Genomic DNA, 10,953 nt, shown 5'->3' on the forward strand with positions numbered 1-10,953 from the left:
AGTTGTATTACTTTCTTCGCAGCCATAGGGCCCGGTATGGATATCGTGAGATATTGGTTCAGCGATGAAAGTTCCTTGTCAACATTCGTCCAGGTCACTGCATTCTTAGCGCCTGAGTTCTCCAGTGCCTTTGAGAGACGCTCTAATTTCGCGTCGAGTATCCCGATTAAAGCGGAACACTGACAGTGGTCTTTCTGAATCTGCACTGGGGATTGGGTACCGTTTTGGGGGGCTCTCGTCTTCGCTGCGGTATGCGTTGCACCCTTAACGTAGAGGCAGCTGGCGCAGACAAATAGGTCAGGAGAGTTAGCTAGTCGGCTTATCTGGTCGTCCTGTAAACCCTTGCATTTGAAATGCCACCAGGCCTTGCAGGTGTGGCATTGCATACCGCTTTTGACGTTCGACGGGCAGCCATTTCGCCCACATCTGTTGTGATCTATCAGTGTGTGCAGAGGGCAATCGGTATACGTTGATGTCATGTTTCGGACCAGATGTAAAATAGGAAGTGTGCGCAAAATATCAAGGGTTATCTCTCAAATGTTTTGTTAGAGTAATAAAATTCAGCAATTACTTGCGTGTACTCTGTGAATAGATTGAAAAGTGAAAAACCTTTTCCACAAATTTGCACGAGGGAATGACGAAGCCGATTTCGAAAGTACCGCGCGAAAGACATTGTAAGAAATGGTGGCGGATCGACGTCAGTGGCGTCAGTTTCTGTCAGTTTCTTTCCAGATTGTTTGATTGAGCGGTTAGAGTTCTAGGCACATCAGAACGTTTTACATAGGCCAGCATTAGGTCCCCCACCCCAACCAGTCTTTTTCTCTTCTTTTCTCTCTAGGACTTTTGATATGTTTTACATACACATATTACAAGACGAACCTCATAGTTGTACGGCAGTGAAGCATCAGCGGCAACACTAACGTTGCTGTCTTTGATGATGATGATGGTGATGCTGCTGCTGCTGCTGCTGATGATGATGATGGTATTCTGAACTCATTTGCTTGTCTGTTTTGGCGCATCAGGGATACATCGTAGCCTTCGAAAATTCAATTCCATTGTGTAAATACTGAGCACACGACCAGGCAGTGCGGGCCTAACATCAGGGATTTTCTTCGAGAAATTATTTGCTGACCGACTTTCTTTCATCACAGCTGTTGAGATGGCAATGCGCGAATACATGGCAGGCTTGGGGAGCGGGCAAGAAGCCACAACCATTTTCCGTTATGAACAGCTTTTCTATAGACGCGGAAAAGCAGGTTTAACAGCTAAGAGTATTTTGCGGCCAAGGAGTCCGCTTGCTTAGCCATTAGCCAAGCAATGTTCTTAATTGCAAAACCCTTACGCATCTAGTGAAACTTTTTGTGCCAAATTGTTGAATTTGGTTGCGCATGGGCTCAAACAAAGAAAAACCGTATCCTAGAGCAGAATTCATCTCATGGTTTCAGAAAAAGTCGAAAGTACCGGGGAAGTGTCAGCCTCTAAACTGCCCCTAACGCGGTCATTTGAACTTTTGGACGTGACCTAAGGCGTCATACGTCATGCGATTCATGCACATGTCAGCATTCTGATTGGTTATTTTTGCGCAAGGCAGGAGACGCGCGTGTTCAAACTGTATTTGTGCACAAGCCAAGAAAAAAACGAATTACATTGTCAAGGCGCATAAACTGAGAAAAGATGGACTGTCACTGCAGGCGAGGAAATAGTATGAAACAATTAAAAGAACTTTCTCCCAGGAGATCTCTATTTCTTCGCGTGAAATATGTAGCATTTTACGCTTATAAAATGAATAAGTAAACTTACCATCACAAAACGTATCTACGTACCTTAAAATGACCTCCATCGACATACCCCCTTCACGAAACATGTTTCTGACTATCCAGCTTGGCAGGAACTCGAAATAGGTGTTTTCGGAAATCTCGATTCAAACGCAACTGTAGTCTTAGATATGTATTCAAGACTTTTCACACTCGGAACGTGAAGTTGCTTTCATCTCAGTTCATCATATTTGATGCCGTATATGACTGTCAACAAAAACAGTAATGTTCTATGGAGGAATGTGTCAACAAAGAAAATCGAAAATTAGTTGGACGGCGTCGCCCGCATTTGAACCACGAAGCAGCAGGTCTCACTTGGCCACCGAGCCACGAGCAGCCATGGGTGCAGACCTCTGTTAAGCAGCTAGGCCCCGTAAGGACTAGTCGTATGCCATGGTATGGATCGTGACTCGGACCAACCAATCGTTTGCTTCAGTTTAGTTTGTGCATGAATCGACTTCCGCGTCTCAAGATTCTGGGACGTCTTAAGACGGACTCGTTGGTGTGGGTTGTTGGGTGTTCCGCTTTGATCGGGATACTCGACGCGAAACTAGAGCTTCTTTCTAAAACTCTGGGGGATGCAAACACAAAGAATGCAGCAACCTGGACGAAAGTTGATAAAGAAATTTCTTCGCTGAACGAATACCTCGCGCCATCCAACCCGGGTTCGCTGGCTGCGAGGAAAGTCATCCAGCTCTCTGACGCCGCAATAAAGACCGCCACAGCGTTTCTAGTGGACAGGCGCTTAAGGGAGAGCAGAATGATAATCTGGGGGAGGGGGGCATTCTCCGGAAAAATCACGCCAACGAAGCTGGCACAGTCGCTCCTCAGTAATGTCGTCACTAATCCTGACCACCAATCACTTCACTCAGAATGGTTACGCCAGAAGGGAAGCAAGCGAACACTTGGGCTTCTAGTCACCCTTTCCTCCCCACCTGCCTTACAGAAGACCTTGGAGTGGGCTGGCAGCATTGAAAGGGCCTACCCAATGATCAGGCGTCTCTCTGAGGATCGCCCTCCAGAGACGCGATTGGTGAGTCACAGCTGTTCAAGGCTAGAGGCGCGAAACAGGCTTCCGCTTGGCGCCGGTTCCGCCGACCTCAAACTCATGGCCAAACCGATTGTAATCATAGCCTCTTGTGCTCCCGAAAGCATGCCGACCCAACCGGCCGCGTCTCCGGACAGTGGTTTCTATTCAACCACCACAGACCCCTCGTCCACCAAAGGCAGTGATGCTCTGGGGGAGGCAAGCCTCACCTGGAAGCGGCGCCCAAAGCACGTAAAGCTACCAACGATTATTTCCGTAACATACAGGTGCGGCAGTGAACCCCTCACCAAAGTGACAGCTTCTCAGCTGGACTGAGTCAGAGGTGCGGAGACAAGCAGCGAAGCCCACCGACAAATCAACCACATATGTTGACCTCGATATTGGGGAATCCTGCGACAACCGTACGACCATTGGGAATGTGAAACTGCCAATCTCGAGCTCCACTTCGTCAAAAGTGGCCTCTGTGCTTGTGAACACAGTCGTCGCCCAGGACCCCCCAAAAAAAACATTCAGCCGCAACACCCTTCCGGCGCCTAGCTGCCACGCCACCCGAAGGAAGCACGAGGGCTGGGATACTGCCAGGTTACCCAAGCCTAGAGAGGGGAAGTCTAGAGGCAGAGGTCGGGTTCGAACCACGGGCCTTCCGGTCAGTAAATTCGCGCTCTAACCACTTAAACCATCTCGCCCCGACAGCCAAAGCCACAAACGTGGCCACAACGAACCGAAAACTCCCTCGTACATCCAGTTGGCCACGCTGGTCGCCGGCGAATCTGGCGTATACACAAACACGAAAGAAAGGCGACTGCAGCCAGACACATGCTTTTTAAGAGAGTGCTGTTTTCCATACCCAACTCGGAGTGGCGTAAACAGAGAGGTGGCCAACCCTTGACTTGGCAGAGGAGTATGAAGGAGATCACGAAACGCTTGGGTGCTGTCGGTGCTACTCGCCTTCCAGAATGGGGACCGCGTGATCTTCACTGTGCCTGGTTGGAGACACTACAAGATATGGCTGCCAACCGATGTCAGTGGCGTTCTTGTTGTCAGTTTCTATCCAGATTGCCTGAGTGAATGTCTGGAGGTGTAGACACCTCGTGTTAAGCTAGCACTAAGTCCCTCCCCCATCCACCTTTACTCTTTTCTTTACAATAAGGCTTTCAAATAAATCATGGTTGTACGGCAGTGAAGCATCAGTGTTGAACACTGATGTCATGCTGTCGATGATGATGATGATGATGCAGCCAGACAAGCCACATAGGATTCGCCAGATCAGAAAACTGCTGGCTGGTTTCATGATGCAGTCCTCTGCAAAAACGTGCCACCTGATTCCATAGTTTGATTCAGGCTGACTGATCGCCCACAAGCATGAGACTCGGCCCCTTCCTTTCATTCAGAAGCGACTCCGCAAAATCGCTGGAATGCTTCAAAATATGCACGCGCCAAATATGCGAATCTGGTGGGGCCCTCCGATTATCCAATCTTTTTCAATGGTGATGACGCGCACCCCGGATAAACAGTTGTAGAGAAACGAACTAATCAGCGGAAGCCCGGGATCATTAACCGAATTCGGATCATCTGAAGGTCTTAGAATCTCGCTGCCGTCAAAATGACTGGAAGCCCGCAATATTAGCGACATAGCTATTAGAAAACGGGCAAATTTTCACCAGAATCAACGGAATCCCGCGCGGAATACATCGATGGAACTGGGGGCGTCAGAGAACGAAAGCCTAGCTAGGGAAACACGAAACGGATGCAGTCTACCAGGACAGTGACCGTGACTTGAAAAAGACACGCCGTGCAAACCAGCACGAGAGGGTGCAGGTGATATTGCACTATAACTCGGTGCAATCCTATACATCCTTACATCAGGCAACTACGCCTACTTAATCTGTTTCTTTCTAGGTATTGTTCCCACTGCGCATCGCAGGCACACTCCGCATGGTCACCACAGTCCTTCGAGTTCACTCGAAACAGGCCATTATCTTATACGGAGGCTGGACCAAACACCTTTAACTTGTCGTTTTGCACGCTTGTTAGTAGGTTACTTCACTGTTCCCAACGCCTCCAGATCCGAATTTCACCTGATTCGGTCCAGTCGAAGCTTCATGGCTATGTTGTCTCAGGTCATGCTGCGAAATGCCTACGTACAATTCACCACGTATCGATCAGAGCAGCAGCCACTACCACTTTAACACGGAGAGAAGGCTTTACCGCGGTGTGACGTTTATGCACCTCCATAACCCATTGAGTCATACTGGGGAGTGTAAGTGTGACACTCGCAGAGCCTCTCATATCAGGTTGGTCAATCTGACTGACTAGTCTGACTAACAGTCTCCTGATCCTCGAGGTTGTGGTTTAGAAATTCTGTGGCGATTTGCTTTTTGAAAATATAGGCTGCTGTAGCGGTCTTAAGCTAACCGCTGCCACGCAGCCGAGCCTTCGAACCAAACGCTTTGATTTAGGATCCTGCTAGTCCTCTTCTCGGCGTGGTTTCCCAGTTCACGTACAACCATGATTTCCACACTTACAAGTAATCTCTTGCCACACTGGCCGTTACGTGGTGTCGCTAGCCGGGTCACCTCATTTACTGCATACAGCACGGCGGGTAAGCAAAAACAGGCTAGTGTTGATTCCTCCCTTTTCCCTCTCACATGTTCGCTCTTTCCTCTGTCATCTTGTTTTTAGTGACATATCTGTAGGCTACTCCCAAGGACCAAGGGATCATTTCCCCGCTCATTACCGCCAGCTGCAAGATTCATCGTTGACTCGGCCGGCACGATCCCAGACACCTCGGAAGCTTCCTTCAAACCCCGATGTTCAGTTCATCTGACAACCCTTAGCATTGGCCTTCTGAAACGAGCTGAACAACCGACTGCTCTCACATGTACACTGAACTTGGTTTCCACTAATTTATCTGAAACTAGAAGTCAAGACCTAAGTCCGGTTGCTGAACTGACCTTCCATTGATTTTAGCTCACCTCTGGTCGCGCACCCCCGTTGGTGCATAAGCCTCTACTGCTGGTCCCGCGGGGGTGGGTATTGTTATAAGCCACCGAACAGAGGGCTTTTGTTTCAATGGTTTTCCGTTGACAGTTTCTTCTGTGCGGTTCGAGTTTTCGGCTGTGTAACAGGAACTTCCACTAAAGAATGTGCCCAGCACCAGATGTTGCGTTGGTTAGGCCATGTACTTGTTGGGGATATCAATATCCCCCAGAAAACGCTGTGTTTGTGTGTCACCTCGGAATGTCAACGATTGCTTAACCTGAAGCATGACACCGCGATGGTCCAACTTGGGGGTCATGGCGGTTCCGAGGTTCATGCAATACATCAGGCTATGCAACAGCCTGGCTCTGTCAAATCTAGCCCAACCAAATCGACCTCGCAGTGTTCTGGTCCGAAGCAAAACAAAGACTCAAAGAAGACACCACCTTCACAATGTTGGCACTGTGGAGCCTGGCACTTCGTCAGGTTCTGTCCTTACAAGCAGCATCGGTGCCGCCAATGTAAGTCCGTGGGACACAAAGATGAATATTGTCAGTCACGGATGCATACGGCCTCTGATGTTTCAAAGCAATCATCATGCATCCGTCCCAAACTGAAATCGAACCCTGTCGGCTCCTCTTTCAGTTTGCTGGCTACTTTCCGGATCAACACGCCAGGTAACCGGAAGTATCTGACAGTCATGGTCATCCAGTCCGTCTGCAGTTGGACACTGCGTCGGACATTACCATCATTTCGGAGAGGCTTTGGCGCACGATCGGGCAACCTCCGATGAGACAAGCAGCTCGAACTGCAACCAGTGCCTGCGGTGGAGAGTTAAAACTTTCCGGTGAGCTCCATTGCTGTGTATCTTTTCGAGGAACTACATTCGTGGGGTCGTGTTATATAACGGCAACTGAGTTGAACCTATTGGGTCTTGATTGGTTCGATCGCCTGGGGTTAGCCGACATTCCAATCAGCGCCGTTTGCAATGCAGTTCAGTCTCCTACGGCGCATCCAGATCATGCATCCGACATTATGGAGCGATTTCCAATTGTTTTCCAGTCCGGTCTCGGTCAGTGCACTGCGACACAAGCAGTCCTCCACCTCGTGCCGGGAGCTACGCCAGTCTTCCGTCCAAAGAGACCAGTTCCGTACGCTTCCCTCCCACTGGTAGATGCCGAACTTCAACGGTTGGAAGAACAAGGCGTTCTGTCCCCTGTATCCTACTCTGCCTGGGCAGCGCCGATCGTTGTAGTAAAGAAACCTAACGGTGGCATCCGCATATGCGCCGATTTCTCAACCGGCCTAAATGCAGCTATCCAGCAGCACCATTATCCACTACCAGTACCCGACGATCTATTCACTGTTCTGAACGGTGGGAAGTTCTTCGCCAAAATCGACCTGGCTGAAGCGTACCTTCAAGTTGAAGTCGCACCAGAATCACGCCCACTACTGACAATCAACACACACCGCGGGCTGTATCAGTACAACCGTCTTCCGTTTGGCGTCAAAACCGCCCCAGCAATTTTCCAGCAATTGATGGACACCATCCTTTCTGGCATTCCAGGTGTGGTCGCATACCTGGACGACGTGCTGATCGTTGCTGTTTCCCCCGAAGAGCTTCGTGAGCGAATCAATGCCGTCTTACTGCGCATTCAGGACAATGGCCTCCGCCTCCGTCCCGAGAAGTGTCAATTCTTCTTGACAACTGTGAAATATCTTGGGTTCATTTTTGACGCCTCTGGTCGCTATCCTGACCCGGAAAACGTTCGAGCTATACAGCAGATGCCACCTCCTAAGGATGTACCATCACTACGTTCCCTTTTGGGGTTAATCAGCTACTATTCGGTATTCCTGCCTTCGTTGCACGACATCCGGCCCCCGCTAAATCGGTTGCTTGGAAAGGATGTCCCCTGGTGTTGTTCAGACGAATGCGGGGAAGCATTATGCAGACTAAAGACGATGCTCAGTTCTGATCTGCTACTTACCCACTACGACCCAAAGCTGCCGATCGTTGTGGCAGCTGATGCCTCTGATTTTGGTGTCGGTGCCGTCATTCTACACGTCTTTCCAGACGGATCGGAGAGGGCCATTATGCACTCGTCGAAATCACTAACCCCAGCAGAACAGCGATACGCACAGATAGAGAAAGAAGCGTTGGCCTTATTGTTCGCGGTTCGGCGTTTCCACAAAATGTTGTATGGCCGCCGTTTCATCCTACTTACCGATCATAAACCATTGCTCTCCATTTTCGGCTCAAGGAAAGGTGTTCCCGCACACTCTGCCAACCGCCTGCAAAGATGGGCCCTGATTATGCTGGGTTATGACTTCGATATTCAATATCGGCGCACCACCGACTTTGGTCAGGCCGATGCATTATCTCGGCTGGTCAACAACCAGCCAACACCCGAAGAAGACACGGTTATTGCGCATGTTGCATTTGAGGACCCAGCCGACCCACAGTTGGTTCAGTCCGTTCGTGCCCTGCCCGTGACAGTAACAGAGGTTCAAAGAGCTACCACAGCTGATGGAACGCTTCAAAAGGTGATCCGATTCATGAATTCTCGGTGGCCTTCGAATCTCAAAGATGATTCCCTTCGACAGCTCTTTCATCGCCGAGATGCATTAGCGATCGTAAAAGATTGTTTAATGTTTGGAGCTCGCGTGGTGATTCCGCAACCTTTACGCCATCGAGTTCTTCGTCAGTTCCATTCTGGACACCCGTATGAAGTCAATAGCTCGCAGTTACGCATACTGGCCGCACATGGACCAGCACATCACTGATTTTGTAAAACGCTGCTCCCGATGTCAACAAGCTTCAAAGAATCCGCCACACCAACCACCGGTTCCCTGGCCTCGACCTGAAAGGCCCTGGTCTCGGATCCACATTGATCACGCAGGACCGATACGTGGCACTTTTTGTTTGGTTTTGATTGACGCTTTTTCCAAGTGGCCAGAAATCGTTCCGGTGTCATCTCCAACAACATCTAGTACGCTGAGAGTGTTATCCAACATTTTCAGTCAGCATGGATTACCGGAGTCCATAGTCTCATTGTTACTAACAATATTCTCAACTAACAATAGTCTCAGACAATGGTTCGCAGTTCACCTCCGCCGAGTTCCGCGACTTCTGCACTCGACATGCGATAACACACGTTCGTTCACCACCGTACCACCCACAATCTAACGGTCAAGCAGAAAGGTTCGTCGACACATTCAAGGGGGCTTTGCTTAAAGCTCGAGGGGAGGAGACATCCGTCGAAGCCCTTCAGAGATTCCTGTTTGTGTACCGAACGACCCCGAATGACGCTTTGGCAAACCACCAGTCACCTGCAGAGGCACTCATGGGCCGTAAACTTAGAACTGTGTATTCTTCCATGTTGCCAACACAACCTACTGAGTCAAGGTTCATACCGGTGGCAGTTGGAACCCCGTTCAAGGTGGGAACGCCCGTGCTTGTCCGTGACTATCGCCCAGGACATGATTCATGGATTGCAGGTCGTATCCTGCGCAAACGCGGTAGTGTAATGTACGACGTGTCGGTTGGTCAAGACACCTGGACCAGACATCAAAACCAACTCCGCTTTAACAGCACGTCGGAAACTCAAGTATGTTCGGGTACCATACCGTTGGACATATTGCTCGTTACTTTTGAGCTGAAAACTGAGACAGCTTCGAAAGAGGAGAGTGTGACCGGCAGCTCAGTATTTGATCCAACACTTCTTCCCAGGCGGTGGACAGACCGACGCCGCCGCCAGCCGGAGCGTCTCCAGGTCGACCCTCGTCGAGTACGTTACTGACTTTTCACAAGGGGAGGTGTTGAGGATATCAATATCCCCCAGAAAACGCTGTGTTTTTATGTGTGCTAGCGAACTCCCGGCATCTTCAAGGTCAAACTATGAAAAATCAATGGCCTATTGATACTCCAAGGAAATTTAAATCCGACCATGTACAGGATACCATTCTTCCCACTGACTTGGGTTCGGAAGCTCCGGGCATGGCCTGTTGATCGTGTGTTGTTGGATTATTAAAGTTTGTGTCCGAGGTTTTCGTCTTCTTACTATTCGCCGCGCTAGGAGTCTGGATCAAGCAACATAGCTGGGGATAGAGTATTGCCACAATCCGCATTATCATATTGTTTGCTCGCTGCGTGACAGAACCGTAACAGTACTGCATATGCCGAATCATCGTTTACCGAAGAGAGTACTGTTTTCCATGCTCAATTCGAAGTGGCAGAAGCAGAGAGGTGACGAACCCTTGACCTGGCAGACGGGTATGAAAGAGATTACCAAACATTTGAGTGCTGTCAGTGCTATTTATCTACCAGGATGGGGAGCGCGTACTCCTCACTGCACTTGGTTGCTGCTGCTGCAGTTGATAGCTATTAATCTATGTCGATGGAGTTCGCGTTGTCAGATTGTCTGAATGAGTGTCTGGAGGTGTAGACACCTGAAAATGATTGTAGCGTGGTAGCACTAAGTCCCTTCCCTGTCTGCCCTTACTCTTTTCATGATAGAACATTCAACTGAATCATGGTTGGTCGGCAGCGGGGCATCAGTGCTGAACACTGATGTCATGCTGTTCGTGATGATGTGGGGTTTATTTGGTAAGAATGAAGATATCCGATTAACACTCCGATAATCTTTGCCTTTTCATTGTATCTGTTATGTCTCAACAGACTGTGGCTCTAATCACCCAAAAGCAGCATTCACGCGACTTTCGGTTCTTTTTTGGGAACATTTGTGAGCCAACCTCAAATGCAGGTAGATCACATCGTCATTAGCTATAAAAACGAACCGTTCAGCCGTAGCACCCTTATGGTGCCTAACTGTTGTGTACGACGAGGGTCGGAGTACAGAGCAAAAACATTCACCCCCCGCAGAGATGAAAGTTCTCAAGAGTTTAATTTATAATTGAATAATGTCAGGCCTCTCTGTTGTGCAGTGCAGGAGGCCGTGTCCGCTGTTGTTGTATAACCAATGGGTGTTCAGTAGAATTCGACATTTCAGTTTCCGAAGCAGAGTCAGATAGTTCCGGTTTAATAAATGAATCAGCGTTGGACAGCGGTTGCTGCTGTTCGGATGCTGGAGCACATCCGAAATCTGCTGAAGG

This window comes from Opisthorchis viverrini, assembly GCF_000715545.1.
Source record: "Opisthorchis viverrini unplaced genomic scaffold opera_v5_5, whole genome shotgun sequence".
Lineage (NCBI taxonomy): Eukaryota > Metazoa > Platyhelminthes > Trematoda > Opisthorchiida > Opisthorchiidae > Opisthorchis > Opisthorchis viverrini.